Here is an 18,240-nt window from a genome sequence, read left to right as displayed (position 1 = left end):
GCGCACGAAGTCGGAGCTCGGTTTGCCCCGGGTGCGCACCTTGGTGGGCGCCATGGTGCACTCCGAGGTGCCCAAGATTGGTGCGCACCAAGGAGCGCTCCGAAGTGCGCTCCAAGGTGCGCGCGAAGTCGAAAGTTGGGTTAATTGTCCGGTTTGCCTCGGGTGCGCACCTTGCGTGCACCTTCGCCAGGGTGGGCGCCTTGGTGCGCACACCTTGGCTGGGCTGCGCACACCTTGGCACCCGCGTTTCCTTCATTTTAAATTTTTTTTTTTTACAATCTCTCAAGTGGGAAATTCTATAATCTCAACTTTTTTTGCCTTTTCAGGAAACTTTTGAATGGAGCGCATCATTGGTGCGCTCCGAAGTGTGCTCCAAAGCTCTCTCCAGCTGCGTGCACCTGCCCCGGCCGCGCACCCGGCCCCGCCCAGCTTCGCTCACCTGTCCCGGGCGTCTGGTGCGGAACCTTAGAGTAAGAAACATCACCGTGCACCTTGGCCAACGTGCGCGACTCGACCGAGCGCGCACTGGCCGAGGTGCACACCGATTTCACCTGGGTGCGCGCGCAGCACCTCGGGCGCACCGGGGTGCGCGCACAACGCCCGGGTTGCACCGTGGCCTGTGTGCTCGGGGCGCCTCGGGTGCGCGCTCGGTGTCGCCCCCCGCGCGCGCGGTAGTGCGGGCAGCGCACCCCGGCCCGGCCCGGCCCCGACGAGAACGCAAACGGGCAAAAGGTTTATTCAAATAGCATTGCGACGCCCGGCGAAAAACTAAAAAAGGGTGCAACACCGGGACTTCCCGGGAGGTCACCCATCCCAGTACTACTCCGGCCCAAGCGCGCTTAACTGCGGAGTTCTGATGGGATCCGGTGCACTAACGCTGGTATGATCGCACCCGTTATGAGCTTGTCGCAGTGTGTACTTAGCAAACCGCGACCCACGTGCGAATCCACCCCGGCCACCCACCCCCGTCGAGGTGCACACCCTCCCTCGCGAAGTGCGCCCCGTTCGCCAAGTGTGAGCCCTGCCCGGGTGCGCGCACCTTGCTAGGGCGTCGGGTGTGCACCCGGCCCGGCCTACGTGCGTGCACCTGGAGGGGGCGTCGTGTGCGTGCAGTGTCCCGTCTGCAACGCGGTGCCCACACACCACCTCGGGCGCAACGACCTGCGCTCACATGTGGGCCGAGTGCACCTTGGTGCATGTTCGGGGCGCCTCGGGTGCACGCTCGATCTTGCCCCGGTGCACCAAGGCGCTCGGTTTGCCCCGGGTGCGCACTTGGTGCAAGGTGGGCACCCAAAATAGGGATCAAGCACCAAAACACAAGTTTCGGGATGCAAAATGGGACCCAAGGACCACAAATGCGTTCCAAGACCCATGATGGGTCCACGAGAACAAAAATGTGTTCCGAGACTTAATAAACAAATATTGGGTTTTAGGAGAAGAAACATGCTCTGATGCCCAAAACGAGAATCGACCCCGAAAAGGCCACAGGCCAAAAGTGGGATGCGAGACAAAAAAAAATGGGACCCGAGGACCAAAATTGGGTTCCCAGGTCGAAGACAGGGCAACCGGACAAGAAACGACCTCTAAGGCTCGAAATGAGTCCCGACGACTAAAACTTGACAAGAAGCACCCATCAGGCACCCAACTCGACACCCATGGGATGCCGACCCACCCGGGCTTCCACCTAGCACACCTTGGCACCCACCCACCCTCGCACCCAACCTCGCACCCAACTTAGCACCTTTGAACCCACATTGGCACTCACCCTGACCCTGGCACCTTGGAACCCACATTGGCACTCACCTTGACCCTGGCACCCACCTTTGCACTCACCTTGGGACCCACCCTGGCTCCCACCTCGGCACCCACCCAGACACCCACCTTGGTTCCTTGGCACCCACCTTGGATCCTTGGCACCCACCCCGACACCCACCTTGGCACGCAACTTGGCTACTTGCCACCCACCTTGGCTCCTTGACGCCCACCCCGACAACCACCCCGTGACCTACCCTGGCTAGGGTTGGTGCACACCCACCCTGGTGCCCACCTTGGCACCCACCCTATGACCCACCTTGGCACGCACCTTAGTACCCACCCCGTTACCCACCCTAGGACCCACCCCGTGACCCACCTTGGCCAGGGTGGGTGCCTTGGTGCGCACAACTTGCCTGGGCTGCACACCAGGGCGGGCTCAAGATGGCACCCGCGTTCCGTTTTTTTCACTATCTTTCAAAACGGAAATTTTAAAATCTCATTTTTTTCTTTTTTTTGCCTTTTCTGGAAATTAGTGAAGGCAGCGCATCAAAGGTGCGCAATGCTGGTGCGAACCCGGGAGCGCTCCGATGTGTGCTCCAAGGTGCGGCGTGCACGAAGTCCGAGCCCGGTTTGCCCCGGGTGCGCACCTCGCGTGCACCTTCGCCGGGGTGAGCACCTTGGCTGGGTTGCGCGCCCTGGTGCGTACCAAGGAGCGCTCTGAAGTGTGCTCCAAGGTGCGGCGTGCACGAAGTCGGAGCCCGGTTTGCCCCGGGTGTGCACCTCGGGTGCGCACCTCGCGTGCACCTTCGCTGCGGTGGGCACCTTGGCTGGGTTGCGCGCCTTGGTGGGCACCATGCAGTGCACGAAGTCGGAGCCCGGTTTGCCCCGGGCGCGCACCTCCGCCAGGGTGGGCACCTTGGTGCGCACAACTTGCCTGGGCTGCGCATCAGGAAGGGCTCAAGATGGCACCCGCGTTCCGTTTTTTTCACTATCTTTCAGAACGGAAATTTTAAAATATCGTTTTTTTTTGCCTTTTCTGGAAATTAGTGAAGGCAGCGCATCAAAGGTGCGCAACGCTGGTGCGAACCTGGGAGCGCTCCGATGTGTGCTCCAAGGTGCGGCGTGCACGAAGTCGGAGCCCGGTTTGCCTCGGGTGCGCCCTGGTGGGCACCATGGTGCGCACCAAGGAGCGCTCCGAAGTGTGCTCCAAGGTGCGGCCTGCACGAAGTCGGAGCCCGGTTTGCCCCGGGTGTGCACCTCGGGTGGGCACCTTGGTGCGCATGCCTTGCCTGGGCTGCGCACCAGGGCGGGCTCAAGATGGCACCCGCGTTCCTTTTTTTTCACTATCTTTCAAAACGGAAATTTTAAAATCTCATTTTTTTTTGCCTTTTTCTGGAAATTAGTGAAGGCAGCGCATCAAAGGTGCGCACCTCGCTGCCCACCACGGTGCGCAACGCCGGTGGGCACCCGGGAGTGCTTCGAAGTGTGCTCCAAGGTGCTGCGTGCACGTTGTCGGAGCCCGGTTTGCCCCGGGTGCGCACCTCGCGTGCACCTTCGTCGGGGTGGGCACCTTGGCTTGGTTTGCCCCGGCTGCGCTCCGAAGCGGGGTTATTGGAGCGCCGCCTCTTTTTTTGTCGGAGCGTTTGGTGGGGTTTCTCGCATTGGCTCTTCCGAGGCCCGGTTGCCACCCTGGCGCGCACGAAGTCGGAAGTAGGGTTAATTGCCCGGGTGCGCACCTTTGCCAGGGTGGCACCTTACCTGGGCTGCGCACCAGGGCGGGCTCAAGATGGCACGCGCGTTCCGTTTTTTTCACTATCTTTCAAAACGGAAATTTTAAAATCTCCTTTTTTTTTTGCCTTTTCTGGAAATTAGTGAAGGCAGCGCATCAAAGGTGCGCACCTCGCTGCCCACCTTGGTGTGCTCTGAGGTGCGCACCCGGGAGCGCTACGAAGTGTGCTCCAAGGTGCGGCGTGCACGTTGTCGGAGCCCGGTTTGCCCCGGGTGCGCACCTCGCCTGCACCTTGGCCGGGGTGGGCACCTTGGCTGGGTTTGCCCAGGGTGCGCTCCGAAGCGGGGTTACTGGAGCGCCCCCTCTTTTTTTGTCAGAGAGTTTGGTGGGGTTTCTCGCATTGGCTCTTCCCAGGCCCGGTTGTTGGGTGCGCTCCCACCCTGGCGCGCGCGAAGTTGGAAGTTGGGTTAATTGCCCGGGCGCGCACCTTCGCCAGGGTGGGCACCTTGGTGCGCAAACCTTGGCTGGGCTGCGCACCAGGGCGGGCTCAAGATGGCACCAGCATTCCCTTTTTCTCACTATCTTTCAAAACGGAAATTTTAAAATCTCGTTTTTTTTTTGCCTTTTATGGAAATTAGTGAAGGCATCGCATCAAAGGTGCGCACCTCGCTGCCCACCTTGGTGTGCTCCGAGGTGCCCACCACGGTGCGCAACGCCGGTGCGAACCCGGGAGCGCCCCGATGTGTGCTCCAAGGTGCGGCGTGCACGAAGTCGGACCCCGGTTTGCCCCGGGTGCGCACCTCGCGTGCACCTTGGTGCGCACACCTTGGCTGGGTTGCGCGGCCTGGTGGGCACCATGGTGCGCACCAAGGAGCGCTCCGAAGTGTGCTCCAAGGTGCGGCGTGCACGAAGTCGGAGCCCGGTTTGCCCCGGGTGCGCACCTTCGCCGCGGTGGGCACCATGGCGTGCACGAAGTCGGAGCCCGGTTTGCCCCGGGTGCGCACCTCGCGTGCACCTTCGCCGGGGTGGGCACCTCGGCTGGGTTGCGCGCCCTGGTGCGCACCAAGGAGCGCTCTGAAGTGTGCTCCAAGGTGCGGCGTGCACGAAGTCGGAGCCCGGTTTGCCCCGGGTGTGCACCTCGCGTGCACCTTCGCTGCGGTGGGCACCTTGGCTGGGTTGCGCGCCTTGGTGGGCACCATGCAGTGCACGAAGTCGGAGCCCGGTTTGCCCCGGGCGCGCACCTCCGCCAGGGTGGGCACCTTGGTGCGCACAACTTGCCTGGGCTGCGCACCAGGAAGGGCTCAAGATGGCACCCGCGTTCCGTTTTTTTCACTATCTTTCAGAACGGAAATTTTAAAATATCGTTTTTTTTTGCCTTTTCTGGAAATTAGTGAAGGCAGCGCATCAAAGGTGCGCAACGCTGGTGCGAACCTGGGAGCGCTCCGATGTGTGCTCCAAGGTGCGGCGTGCACGAAGTCGGACCCCGGTTTGCCCCGGGTGCGCACCTCGCGTGCACCTTGGTGCGCACACCTTGGCTGGGTTGCGCGCCCTGGTGGGCACCATGGTGCGCACCAAGGAGCGCTCCGAAGTGTGCTCCAAGGTGCGGCGTGCACGAAGTCGGAGCCCGGTTTGCCCCGGGTGCGCACCTCGCGTGCACCTTCGCCGCGGTGGGCACCATGGCGTGCACGAAGTCGGAGCCCGGTTTGCCCCGGGTGCGCACCTCGCGTGCACCTTCGCCGGGGTGGGCACCTTAGTGTGCAGACCTTGGCTGGGTTGCGCGCACCTGGTGGGCACCATGGTGCGCACCAAGGAGCGCTCCGAAGTGTGCTCCAAGGTGCGGCCTGCACGAAGTCGGAGCCCGGTTTGCCCCGGGTGTGCACCTCGGGTGGGCACCTTGGTGCGCATGCCTTGCCTGGGCTGCGCACCAGGGCGGGCTCAAGATGGCACCCGCGTTCCTTTTTTTTCACTATCTTTCAAAACGGAAATTTTAAAATCTCATTTTTTTTTGCCTTTTTCTGGAAATTAGTGAAGGCAGCGCATCAAAGGTGCGCACCTCGCTGCCCACCACGGTGCGCAACGCCGGTGGGCACCCGGGAGTGCTTCGAAGTGTGCTCCAAGGTGCTGCGTGCACGTTGTCGGAGCCCGGTTTGCCCCGGGTGCGCACCTCGCGTGCACCTTCGTCGGGGTGGGCACCTTGGCTGGGTTTGCCCCGGCTGCGCTCCGAAGCGGGGTTATTGGAGCGCCGCCTCTTTTTTTGTCGGAGCGTTTGGTGGGGTTTCTCGCATTGGCTCTTCCGAGGCCCGGTTGCCACCCTGGCGCGCACGAAGTCGGAAGTAGGGTTAATTGCCCGGGTGCGCACCTTTGCCAGGGTGGGCACCTTACCTGGGCTGCGCACCAGGGCGGGCTCAAGATGGCACGCGCGTTCCGTTTTTTTCACTATCTTTCAAAACGGAAATTTTAAAATCTCCTTTTTTTTTTGCCTTTTCTGGAAATTAGTGAAGGCAGCGCATCAAAGGTGCGCACCTCGCTGCCCACCTTGGTGTGCTCTGAGGTGCGCACCCGGGAGCGCTACGAAGTGTGCTCCAAGGTGCGGCGTGCACGTTGTCGGAGCCCGGTTTGCCCCGGGTGCGCACCTCGCCTGCACCTTGGCCGGGGTGGGCACCTTGGCTGGGTTTGCCCAGGGTGCGCTCCGAAGCGGGGTTACTGGAGCGCCCCCTCTTTTTTTGTCAGAGCGTTTGGTGGGGTTTCTCGCATTGGCTCTTCCCAGGCCCGGTTGTTGGGTGCGCTCCCACCCTGGCGCGCGCGAAGTTGGAAGTTGGGTTAATTGCCCGGGCGCGCACCTTCGCCAGGGTGGGCACCTTGGTGCGCACACCTTGGCTGGGCTGCGCACCAGGGCGGGCTCAAGATGGCACCAGCATTCCCTTTTTCTCACTATCTTTCAAAACGGAAATTTTAAAATCTCGTTTTTTTTTTGCCTTTTATGGAAATTAGTGAAGGCATCGCATCAAAGGTGCGCACCTCGCTGCCCACCTTGGTGTGCTCCGAGGTGCCCACCACGGTGCGCAACGCCGGTGCGAACCCGGGAGCGCCCCGATGTGTGCTCCAAGGTGCGGCGTGCACGAAGTCGGACCCCGGTTTGCCCCGGGTGCGCACCTCGCGTGCACCTTGGTGCGCACACCTTGGCTGGGTTGCGCGGCCTGGTGGGCACCATGGTGCGCACCAAGGAGCGCTCCGAAGTGTGCTCCAAGGTGCGGCGTGCACGAAGTCGGAGCCCGGTTTGCCCCGGGTACGCACCTCGCGTGCACCTTCGCCGGGGTGGGCACCTCGGCTGGGTTGCGCGCCCTGGTGCGCACCAAGGAGCGCTCCGAAGTGTGCTCCAAGGTGCGGCGTGCACGAAGTCGGAGCCCGGTTTGCCCCGGGTGCGCACCTTCGCCGCGGTGCGCACCATGGCGTGCACGAAGTCGGAGCCCGGTTTGCCCCGGGTGCGCACCTCGCGTGCACCTTCGGCGGGGTTGCGCGCCCTGGTGGGCACCATGGTGCGCACCAAGGAGCGCTCCGAAGTGTGCTCCAAGGTGCGGCGTGCACGAAGTCGGAGCCCGGTTTGCCCCGGGTGCGCACCTCGCGTGCACCTTCGGCGGGGTTGCGCGCCCTGGTGGGCACCATGGTGCGCACCAAGGAGCGCTCCGAAGTGTGCTCCAAGGTGCGGCGTGCACGAAGTCGGAGCCCGGTTTGCCCCGGGTGCGCACCTCGCGTGCACCTTCGCCGCGGTGGGCACCATGGCGTGCACGAAGTCGGAGCCCGGTTTGCCCCGGGTGCGCACCTCGCGTGCACCTTCGCCGGGGTGGGCACCTCGGCTGGGTTGCGCGCCCTGGTGCGCACCAAGGAGCGCTCCGAAGTGTGCTCCAAGGTGCGGCGTGCACGAAGTCGGAGCCCGGTTTGCCCCGGGTGCGCACCTCGCGTGCACCTTCGCCAGGGTGGGCACCTCGGTGCGCACACCTTCTCAATGTTTTCTTGCCTTTTCTGGAAATTGGTGAAGGCAGCGCATCAAAGGTGCGCACCTCGGTGTGCTCCGAGGTGCGAACCCGAGAGCGCTCCGAGGTGCCCACGAAGTCGAAAGTCGGGTTAATTGCATTGTTTTCCCCGGGTGCGCTCCGAGGTGCGCAACATCGGCGCGCACCAAGGAGGGCTCCGAAGTGTGCTCCAAGGTGCGCACGATGGCGTGCACCTCTGGTGCGCACGATTCGGAGCTCGGTTTGACCGGGGTGCGCACACCTTGGCTGGGTTGCGCACCTTTTGTGCGCTCCAAGGTGCGCACGAAGTCGGAGCTCGGTTTGCCCCGGGTGCGCACCTTCGCCAGGGTGCGCACCTTGATGCGCACGCCTTGGCTGGGCTGCGCACCTTGGTGGGCGCCATGGTGCGCACCTTTCGTGCGCTCCAAGGTGCGCACGAAGTCGGAGCTCGGTTTGCCCCGGGTGCGCACCTTGGTGGGCGCCATGGTGCACTCCGAGGTGCCCAAGATTGGTGCGCACCAAGGAGCGCTCCGAAGTGCGCTCCAAGGTGCGCGCGAAGTCGAAAGTTGGGTTAATTGTCCGGTTTGCCTCGGGTGCGCACCTTGCGTGCACCTTCGCCAGGGTGGGCGCCTTGGTGCGCACACCTTGGCTGGGCTGCGCACACCTTGGCACCCGCGTTTCCTTCATTTTAAATTTTTTTTTTTTACAATCTCTCAAGTGGGAAATTCTATAATCTCAACTTTTTTTGCCTTTTCAGGAAACTTTTGAATGGAGCGCATCATTGGTGCGCTCCGAAGTGTGCTCCAAAGCTCTCTCCAGCTGCGTGCACCTGCCCCGGCCGCGCACCCGGCCCCGCCCAGCTTCGCTCACCTGTCCCGGGCGTCTGGTGCGGAACCTTAGAGTAAGAAACATCACCGTGCACCTTGGCCAACGTGCGCGACTCGACCGAGCGCGCACTGGCCGAGGTGCACACCGATTTCACCTGGGTGCGCGCGCAGCACCTCGGGCGCACCGGGGTGCGCGCACAACGCCCGGGTTGCACCGTGGCCTGTGTGCTCGGGGCGCCTCGGGTGCGCGCTCGGTGTCGCCCCCGCGCGCGCGGTAGTGCGGGCAGCGCACCCCGGCCCGGCCCGGCCCCGACGAGAACGCAAACGGGCAAAAGGTTTATTCAAATAGCATTGCGACGCCCGGCGAAAAACTAAAAAAGGGTGCAACACCGGGACTTCCCGGGAGGTCACCCATCCCAGTACTACTCCGGCCCAAGCGCGCTTAACTGCGGAGTTCTGATGGGATCCGGTGCACTAACGCTGGTATGATCGCACCCGTTATGAGCTTGTCGCAGTGTGTACTTAGCAAACCGCGACCCACGTGCGAATCCACCCCGGCCACCCACCCCCGTCGAGGTGCACACCCTCCCTCGCGAAGTGCGCCCCGTTCGCCAAGTGTGAGCCCTGCCCGGGTGCGCGCACCTTGCTAGGGCGTCGGGTGTGCACCCGGCCCGGCCTACGTGCGTGCACCTGGAGGGGGCGTCGTGTGCGTGCAGTGTCCCGTCTGCAACGCGGTGCCCACACACCACCTCGGGCGCAACGACCTGCGCTCACATGTGGGCCGAGTGCACCTTGGTGCATGTTCGGGGCGCCTCGGGTGCACGCTCGATCTTGCCCCGGTGCACCAAGGCGCTCGGTTTGCCCCGGGTGCGCACTTGGTGCAAGGTGGGCACCCAAAATAGGGATCAAGCACCAAAACACAAGTTTCGGGATGCAAAATGGGACCCAAGGACCACAAATGCGTTCCAAGACCCATGATGGGTCCACGAGAACAAAAATGTGTTCCGAGACTTAATAAACAAATATTGGGTTTTAGGAGAAGAAACATGCTCTGATGCCCAAAACGAGAATCGACCCCGAAAAGGCCACAGGCCAAAAGTGGGATGCGAGACAAAAAAAAATGGGACCCGAGGACCAAAATTGGGTTCCCAGGTCGAAGACAGGGCAACCGGACAAGAAACGACCTCTAAGGCTCGAAATGAGTCCCGACGACTAAAACTTGACAAGAAGCACCCATCAGGCACCCAACTCGACACCCATGGGATGCCGACCCACCCGGGCTTCCACCTAGCACACCTTGGCACCCACCCACCCTCGCACCCAACCTCGCACCCAACTTAGCACCTTTGAACCCACATTGGCACTCACCCTGACCCTGGCACCTTGGAACCCACATTGGCACTCACCTTGACCCTGGCACCCACCTTTGCACTCACCTTGGGACCCACCCTGGCTCCCACCTCGGCACCCACCCAGACACCCACCTTGGTTCCTTGGCACCCACCTTGGATCCTTGGCACCCACCCCGACACCCACCTTGGCACGCAACTTGGCTACTTGCCACCCACCTTGGCTCCTTGACGCCCACCCCGACAACCACCCCGTGACCTACCCTGGCTAGGGTTGGTGCACACCCACCCTGGTGCCCACCTTGGCACCCACCCTATGACCCACCTTGGCACGCACCTTAGTACCCACCCCGTTACCCACCCTAGGACCCACCCCGTGACCCACCTTGGCCAGGGTGGGTGCCTTGGTGCGCACAACTTGCCTGGGCTGCACACCAGGGCGGGCTCAAGATGGCACCCGCGTTCCGTTTTTTTCACTATCTTTCAAAACGGAAATTTTAAAATCTCATTTTTTTCTTTTTTTTGCCTTTTCTGGAAATTAGTGAAGGCAGCGCATCAAAGGTGCGCAATGCTGGTGCGAACCCGGGAGCGCTCCGATGTGTGCTCCAAGGTGCGGCGTGCACGAAGTCCGAGCCCGGTTTGCCCCGGGTGCGCACCTCGCGTGCACCTTCGCCGGGGTGAGCACCTTGGCTGGGTTGCGCGCCCTGGTGCGTACCAAGGAGCGCTCTGAAGTGTGCTCCAAGGTGCGGCGTGCACGAAGTCGGAGCCCGGTTTGCCCCGGGTGTGCACCTCGGGTGCGCACCTCGCGTGCACCTTCGCTGCGGTGGGCACCTTGGCTGGGTTGCGCGCCTTGGTGGGCACCATGCAGTGCACGAAGTCGGAGCCCGGTTTGCCCCGGGCGCGCACCTCCGCCAGGGTGGGCACCTTGGTGCGCACAACTTGCCTGGGCTGCGCATCAGGAAGGGCTCAAGATGGCACCCGCGTTCCGTTTTTTTCACTATCTTTCAGAACGGAAATTTTAAAATATCGTTTTTTTTTGCCTTTTCTGGAAATTAGTGAAGGCAGCGCATCAAAGGTGCGCAACGCTGGTGCGAACCTGGGAGCGCTCCGATGTGTGCTCCAAGGTGCGGCGTGCACGAAGTCGGAGCCCGGTTTGCCTCGGGTGCGCCCTGGTGGGCACCATGGTGCGCACCAAGGAGCGCTCCGAAGTGTGCTCCAAGGTGCGGCCTGCACGAAGTCGGAGCCCGGTTTGCCCCGGGTGTGCACCTCGGGTGGGCACCTTGGTGCGCATGCCTTGCCTGGGCTGCGCACCAGGGCGGGCTCAAGATGGCACCCGCGTTCCTTTTTTTTCACTATCTTTCAAAACGGAAATTTTAAAATCTCATTTTTTTTTGCCTTTTTCTGGAAATTAGTGAAGGCAGCGCATCAAAGGTGCGCACCTCGCTGCCCACCACGGTGCGCAACGCCGGTGGGCACCCGGGAGTGCTTCGAAGTGTGCTCCAAGGTGCTGCGTGCACGTTGTCGGAGCCCGGTTTGCCCCGGGTGCGCACCTCGCGTGCACCTTCGTCGGGGTGGGCACCTTGGCTTGGTTTGCCCCGGCTGCGCTCCGAAGCGGGGTTATTGGAGCGCCGCCTCTTTTTTTGTCGGAGCGTTTGGTGGGGTTTCTCGCATTGGCTCTTCCGAGGCCCGGTTGCCACCCTGGCGCGCACGAAGTCGGAAGTAGGGTTAATTGCCCGGGTGCGCACCTTTGCCAGGGTGGCACCTTACCTGGGCTGCGCACCAGGGCGGGCTCAAGATGGCACGCGCGTTCCGTTTTTTTCACTATCTTTCAAAACGGAAATTTTAAAATCTCCTTTTTTTTTTGCCTTTTCTGGAAATTAGTGAAGGCAGCGCATCAAAGGTGCGCACCTCGCTGCCCACCTTGGTGTGCTCTGAGGTGCGCACCCGGGAGCGCTACGAAGTGTGCTCCAAGGTGCGGCGTGCACGTTGTCGGAGCCCGGTTTGCCCCGGGTGCGCACCTCGCCTGCACCTTGGCCGGGGTGGGCACCTTGGCTGGGTTTGCCCAGGGTGCGCTCCGAAGCGGGGTTACTGGAGCGCCCCCTCTTTTTTTGTCAGAGAGTTTGGTGGGGTTTCTCGCATTGGCTCTTCCCAGGCCCGGTTGTTGGGTGCGCTCCCACCCTGGCGCGCGCGAAGTTGGAAGTTGGGTTAATTGCCCGGGCGCGCACCTTCGCCAGGGTGGGCACCTTGGTGCGCAAACCTTGGCTGGGCTGCGCACCAGGGCGGGCTCAAGATGGCACCAGCATTCCCTTTTTCTCACTATCTTTCAAAACGGAAATTTTAAAATCTCGTTTTTTTTTTGCCTTTTATGGAAATTAGTGAAGGCATCGCATCAAAGGTGCGCACCTCGCTGCCCACCTTGGTGTGCTCCGAGGTGCCCACCACGGTGCGCAACGCCGGTGCGAACCCGGGAGCGCCCCGATGTGTGCTCCAAGGTGCGGCGTGCACGAAGTCGGACCCCGGTTTGCCCCGGGTGCGCACCTCGCGTGCACCTTGGTGCGCACACCTTGGCTGGGTTGCGCGGCCTGGTGGGCACCATGGTGCGCACCAAGGAGCGCTCCGAAGTGTGCTCCAAGGTGCGGCGTGCACGAAGTCGGAGCCCGGTTTGCCCCGGGTGCGCACCTTCGCCGCGGTGGGCACCATGGCGTGCACGAAGTCGGAGCCCGGTTTGCCCCGGGTGCGCACCTCGCGTGCACCTTCGCCGGGGTGGGCACCTCGGCTGGGTTGCGCGCCCTGGTGCGCACCAAGGAGCGCTCTGAAGTGTGCTCCAAGGTGCGGCGTGCACGAAGTCGGAGCCCGGTTTGCCCCGGGTGTGCACCTCGCGTGCACCTTCGCTGCGGTGGGCACCTTGGCTGGGTTGCGCGCCTTGGTGGGCACCATGCAGTGCACGAAGTCGGAGCCCGGTTTGCCCCGGGCGCGCACCTCCGCCAGGGTGGGCACCTTGGTGCGCACAACTTGCCTGGGCTGCGCACCAGGAAGGGCTCAAGATGGCACCCGCGTTCCGTTTTTTTCACTATCTTTCAGAACGGAAATTTTAAAATATCGTTTTTTTTTGCCTTTTCTGGAAATTAGTGAAGGCAGCGCATCAAAGGTGCGCAACGCTGGTGCGAACCTGGGAGCGCTCCGATGTGTGCTCCAAGGTGCGGCGTGCACGAAGTCGGACCCCGGTTTGCCCCGGGTGCGCACCTCGCGTGCACCTTGGTGCGCACACCTTGGCTGGGTTGCGCGCCCTGGTGGGCACCATGGTGCGCACCAAGGAGCGCTCCGAAGTGTGCTCCAAGGTGCGGCGTGCACGAAGTCGGAGCCCGGTTTGCCCCGGGTGCGCACCTCGCGTGCACCTTCGCCGCGGTGGGCACCATGGCGTGCACGAAGTCGGAGCCCGGTTTGCCCCGGGTGCGCACCTCGCGTGCACCTTCGCCGGGGTGGGCACCTTAGTGTGCAGACCTTGGCTGGGTTGCGCGCCCTGGTGGGCACCATGGTGCGCACCAAGGAGCGCTCCGAAGTGTGCTCCAAGGTGCGGCCTGCACGAAGTCGGAGCCCGGTTTGCCCCGGGTGTGCACCTCGGGTGGGCACCTTGGTGCGCATGCCTTGCCTGGGCTGCGCACCAGGGCGGGCTCAAGATGGCACCCGCGTTCCTTTTTTTTCACTATCTTTCAAAACGGAAATTTTAAAATCTCATTTTTTTTTGCCTTTTTCTGGAAATTAGTGAAGGCAGCGCATCAAAGGTGCGCACCTCGCTGCCCACCACGGTGCGCAACGCCGGTGGGCACCCGGGAGTGCTTCGAAGTGTGCTCCAAGGTGCTGCGTGCACGTTGTCGGAGCCCGGTTTGCCCCGGGTGCGCACCTCGCGTGCACCTTCGTCGGGGTGGGCACCTTGGCTGGGTTTGCCCCGGCTGCGCTCCGAAGCGGGGTTATTGGAGCGCCGCCTCTTTTTTTGTCGGAGCGTTTGGTGGGGTTTCTCGCATTGGCTCTTCCGAGGCCCGGTTGCCACCCTGGCGCGCACGAAGTCGGAAGTAGGGTTAATTGCCCGGGTGCGCACCTTTGCCAGGGTGGGCACCTTACCTGGGCTGCGCACCAGGGCGGGCTCAAGATGGCACGCGCGTTCCGTTTTTTTCACTATCTTTCAAAACGGAAATTTTAAAATCTCCTTTTTTTTTTGCCTTTTCTGGAAATTAGTGAAGGCAGCGCATCAAAGGTGCGCACCTCGCTGCCCACCTTGGTGTGCTCTGAGGTGCGCACCCGGGAGCGCTACGAAGTGTGCTCCAAGGTGCGGCGTGCACGTTGTCGGAGCCCGGTTTGCCCCGGGTGCGCACCTCGCCTGCACCTTGGCCGGGGTGGGCACCTTGGCTGGGTTTGCCCAGGGTGCGCTCCGAAGCGGGGTTACTGGAGCGCCCCCTCTTTTTTTGTCAGAGCGTTTGGTGGGGTTTCTCGCATTGGCTCTTCCCAGGCCCGGTTGTTGGGTGCGCTCCCACCCTGGCGCGCGCGAAGTTGGAAGTTGGGTTAATTGCCCGGGCGCGCACCTTCGCCAGGGTGGGCACCTTGGTGCGCACACCTTGGCTGGGCTGCGCACCAGGGCGGGCTCAAGATGGCACCAGCATTCCCTTTTTCTCACTATCTTTCAAAACGGAAATTTTAAAATCTCGTTTTTTTTTTGCCTTTTATGGAAATTAGTGAAGGCATCGCATCAAAGGTGCGCACCTCGCTGCCCACCTTGGTGTGCTCCGAGGTGCCCACCACGGTGCGCAACGCCGGTGCGAACCCGGGAGCGCCCCGATGTGTGCTCCAAGGTGCGGCGTGCACGAAGTCGGACCCCGGTTTGCCCCGGGTGCGCACCTCGCGTGCACCTTGGTGCGCACACCTTGGCTGGGTTGCGCGGCCTGGTGGGCACCATGGTGCGCACCAAGGAGCGCTCCGAAGTGTGCTCCAAGGTGCGGCGTGCACGAAGTCGGAGCCCGGTTTGCCCCGGGTACGCACCTCGCGTGCACCTTCGCCGGGGTGGGCACCTCGGCTGGGTTGCGCGCCCTGGTGCGCACCAAGGAGCGCTCCGAAGTGTGCTCCAAGGTGCGGCGTGCACGAAGTCGGAGCCCGGTTTGCCCCGGGTGCGCACCTTCGCCGCGGTGCGCACCATGGCGTGCACGAAGTCGGAGCCCGGTTTGCCCCGGGTGCGCACCTCGCGTGCACCTTCGGCGGGGTTGCGCGCCCTGGTGGGCACCATGGTGCGCACCAAGGAGCGCTCCGAAGTGTGCTCCAAGGTGCGGCGTGCACGAAGTCGGAGCCCGGTTTGCCCCGGGTGCGCACCTCGCGTGCACCTTCGGCGGGGTTGCGCGCCCTGGTGGGCACCATGGTGCGCACCAAGGAGCGCTCCGAAGTGTGCTCCAAGGTGCGGCGTGCACGAAGTCGGAGCCCGGTTTGCCCCGGGTGCGCACCTCGCGTGCACCTTCGCCGCGGTGGGCACCATGGCGTGCACGAAGTCGGAGCCCGGTTTGCCCCGGGTGCGCACCTCGCGTGCACCTTCGCCGGGGTGGGCACCTCGGCTGGGTTGCGCGCCCTGGTGCGCACCAAGGAGCGCTCCGAAGTGTGCTCCAAGGTGCGGCGTGCACGAAGTCGGAGCCCGGTTTGCCCCGGGTGCGCACCTCGCGTGCACCTTCGCCAGGGTGGGCACCTCGGTGCGCACACCTTCTCAATGTTTTCTTGCCTTTTCTGGAAATTGGTGAAGGCAGCGCATCAAAGGTGCGCACCTCGGTGTGCTCCGAGGTGCGAACCCGAGAGCGCTCCGAGGTGCCCACGAAGTCGAAAGTCGGGTTAATTGCATTGTTTTCCCCGGGTGCGCTCCGAGGTGCGCAACATCGGCGCGCACCAAGGAGGGCTCCGAAGTGTGCTCCAAGGTGCGCACGATGGCGTGCACCTCTGGTGCGCACGATTCGGAGCTCGGTTTGACCGGGGTGCGCACACCTTGGCTGGGTTGCGCACCTTTTGTGCGCTCCAAGGTGCGCACGAAGTCGGAGCTCGGTTTGCCCCGGGTGCGCACCTTCGCCAGGGTGCGCACCTTGATGCGCACGCCTTGGCTGGGCTGCGCACCTTGGTGGGCGCCATGGTGCGCACCTTTCGTGCGCTCCAAGGTGCGCACGAAGTCGGAGCTCGGTTTGCCCCGGGTGCGCACCTTGGTGGGCGCCATGGTGCACTCCGAGGTGCCCAAGATTGGTGCGCACCAAGGAGCGCTCCGAAGTGCGCTCCAAGGTGCGCGCGAAGTCGAAAGTTGGGTTAATTGTCCGGTTTGCCTCGGGTGCGCACCTTGCGTGCACCTTCGCCAGGGTGGGCGCCTTGGTGCGCACACCTTGGCTGGGCTGCGCACACCTTGGCACCCGCGTTTCCTTCATTTTAAATTTTTTTTTTTTACAATCTCTCAAGTGGGAAATTCTATAATCTCAACTTTTTTTGCCTTTTCAGGAAACTTTTGAATGGAGCGCATCATTGGTGCGCTCCGAAGTGTGCTCCAAAGCTCTCTCCAGCTGCGTGCACCTGCCCCGGCCGCGCACCCGGCCCCGCCCAGCTTCGCTCACCTGTCCCGGGCGTCTGGTGCGGAACCTTAGAGTAAGAAACATCACCGTGCACCTTGGCCAACGTGCGCGACTCGACCGAGCGCGCACTGGCCGAGGTGCACACCGATTTCACCTGGGTGCGCGCGCAGCACCTCGGGCGCACCGGGGTGCGCGCACAACGCCCGGGTTGCACCGTGGCCTGTGTGCTCGGGGCGCCTCGGGTGCGCGCTCGGTGTCGCCCCCCGCGCGCGCGGTAGTGCGGGCAGCGCACCCCGGCCCGGCCCGGCCCCGACGAGAACGCAAACGGGCAAAAGGTTTATTCAAATAGCATTGCGACGCCCGGCGAAAAACTAAAAAAGGGTGCAACACCGGGACTTCCCGGGAGGTCACCCATCCCAGTACTACTCCGGCCCAAGCGCGCTTAACTGCGGAGTTCTGATGGGATCCGGTGCACTAACGCTGGTATGATCGCACCCGTTATGAGCTTGTCGCAGTGTGTACTTAGCAAACCGCGACCCACGTGCGAATCCACCCCGGCCACCCACCCCCGTCGAGGTGCACACCCTCCCTCGCGAAGTGCGTCCCGTTCGCCAAGTGTGAGCCCTGCCCGGGTGCGCGCACCTTGCTAGGGCGTCGGGTGTGCACCCGGCCCGGCCTACGTGCGTGCACCTGGAGGGGGCGTCGTGTGCGTGCAGTGTCCCGTCTGCAACGCGGTGCCCACACACCACCTCGGGCGCAACGACCTGCGCTCACATGTGGGCCGAGTGCACCTTGGTGCATGTTCGGGGCGCCTCGGGTGCACGCTCGATCTTGCCCCGGTGCACCAAGGCGCTCGGTTTGCCCCGGGTGCGCACTTGGTGCAAGGTGGGCACCCAAAATAGGGATCAAGCACCAAAACACAAGTTTCGGGATGCAAAATGGGACCCAAGGACCACAAATGCGTTCCAAGACCCATGATGGGTCCACGAGAACAAAAATGTGTTCCGAGACTTAATAAACAAATATTGGGTTTTAGGAGAAGAAACATGCTCTGATGCCCAAAACGAGAATCGACCCCGAAAAGGCCACAGGCCAAAAGTGGGATGCGAGACAAAAAAAAATGGGACCCGAGGACCAAAATTGGGTTCCCAGGTCGAAGACAGGGCAACCGGACAAGAAACGACCTCTAAGGCTCGAAATGAGTCCCGACGACTAAAACTTGACAAGAAGCACCCATCAGGCACCCAACTCGACACCCATGGGATGCCGACCCACCCGGGCTTCCACCTAGCACACCTTGGCACCCACCCACCCTCGCACCCAACCTCGCACCCAACTTAGCACCTTTGAACCCACATTGGCACTCACCCTGACCCTGGCACCTTGGAACCCACATTGGCACTCACCTTGACCCTGGCACCCACCTTTGCACTCACCTTGGGACCCACCCTGGCTCCCACCTCGGCACCCACCCAGACACCCACCTTGGTTCCTTGGCACCCACCTTGGATCCTTGGCACCCACCCCGACACCCACCTTGGCACGCAACTTGGCTACTTGCCACCCACCTTGGCTCCTTGACGCCCACCCCGACAACCACCCCGTGACCTACCCTGGCTAGGGTTGGTGCACACCCACCCTGGTGCCCACCTTGGCACCCACCCTATGACCCACCTTGGCACGCACCTTAGTACCCACCCCGTTACCCACCCTAGGACCCACCCCGTGACCCACCTTGGCCAGGGTGGGTGCCTTGGTGCGCACAACTTGCCTGGGCTGCACACCAGGGCGGGCTCAAGATGGCACCCGCGTTCCGTTTTTTTCACTATCTTTCAAAACGGAAATTTTAAAATCTCATTTTTTTCTTTTTTTTGCCTTTTCTGGAAATTAGTGAAGGCAGCGCATCAAAGGTGCGCAATGCTGGTGCGAACCCGGGAGCGCTCCGATGTGTGCTCCAAGGTGCGGCGTGCACGAAGTCCGAGCCCGGTTTGCCCC

The 18,240-nt window shown here is 62.6% G+C and overlaps 3 non-coding genes across 3 annotated transcripts; all 3 read right to left on the bottom strand.

The window, feature by feature from the left end:
- Positions 1–775: 775 nt before the first annotated feature.
- On the bottom strand, positions 776–894 carry LOC131872856 (5S ribosomal RNA). The gene has a single exon (XR_009370927.1). It is a non-coding gene; the product is annotated as a 5S ribosomal RNA (ribosomal RNA).
- Positions 895–8,699: 7,805 nt separating this feature from the next.
- On the bottom strand, positions 8,700–8,818 carry LOC131872855 (5S ribosomal RNA). The gene has a single exon (XR_009370926.1). It is a non-coding gene; the product is annotated as a 5S ribosomal RNA (ribosomal RNA).
- A 7,805-nt stretch (positions 8,819–16,623) lies between these two features.
- LOC131872860 (5S ribosomal RNA) lies at positions 16,624–16,742 on the bottom strand. Its single transcript, XR_009370931.1, has one exon. It is a non-coding gene; the product is annotated as a 5S ribosomal RNA (ribosomal RNA).
- Positions 16,743–18,240: the final 1,498 nt, after the last annotated feature.

This window comes from Cryptomeria japonica, unplaced genomic scaffold (genome assembly GCF_030272615.1).
Source record: "Cryptomeria japonica unplaced genomic scaffold, Sugi_1.0 HiC_scaffold_823, whole genome shotgun sequence".
Taxonomy (NCBI): domain Eukaryota; kingdom Viridiplantae; phylum Streptophyta; class Pinopsida; order Cupressales; family Cupressaceae; genus Cryptomeria; species Cryptomeria japonica.
This window is presented reverse-complemented; position numbering and strand designations above follow the sequence as displayed.